This window comes from Arachis ipaensis, chromosome B09 (genome assembly GCF_000816755.2).
Source record: "Arachis ipaensis cultivar K30076 chromosome B09, Araip1.1, whole genome shotgun sequence".
Taxonomy (NCBI): Eukaryota; Viridiplantae; Streptophyta; class Magnoliopsida; order Fabales; family Fabaceae; genus Arachis; species Arachis ipaensis.
In genome coordinates, this window is record NC_029793.2 from 35,808,946 (window position 1) to 35,809,316 (window position 371).

General features: G+C 26.7%; 1 protein-coding gene across 1 annotated transcript in view; it reads left to right on the plus strand.

Annotated features, from left to right (window-relative positions):
- LOC107615399 (pectinesterase-like) overlaps positions 1 to 371 on the plus strand; it is a 3,877-nt gene that overhangs the window by 2,764 nt on the left and 742 nt on the right. The gene's annotated exons all lie outside the window — the stretch shown is intronic.

A 371-nucleotide genomic window follows, 5' to 3' on the forward strand; every position in this document is an offset into this window, starting at 1 on the left:
AAAAGTGGAAATGAATTCTTTCCTTTTTTTTTCTACCGAAAAAAATAAAGTGTGATCTCACTTTTAATTTTATAAATGAGATTAAAATAAATAAATAATTAAATTAAATAGAAGAGGATCTACTCTCCATAAAAGCTACTACAAGACTGTATCTCATTCTCGTATAAACCAACTTAGAGTTAACTGAGTTGTGGTCTCATTGTAGCAACCTATTGGTTATTAATATTATTAGTTTCCCAAACAATTATTACAAAATAGTTTGGTTCCAAGAGACTCTCAATTAGCCAACTATACTTAAATTAAGCCACATTATTATAGTGGAAACTATCATACTCGTAGGCCTAAATAAAAAAATATTATATACATGAAAA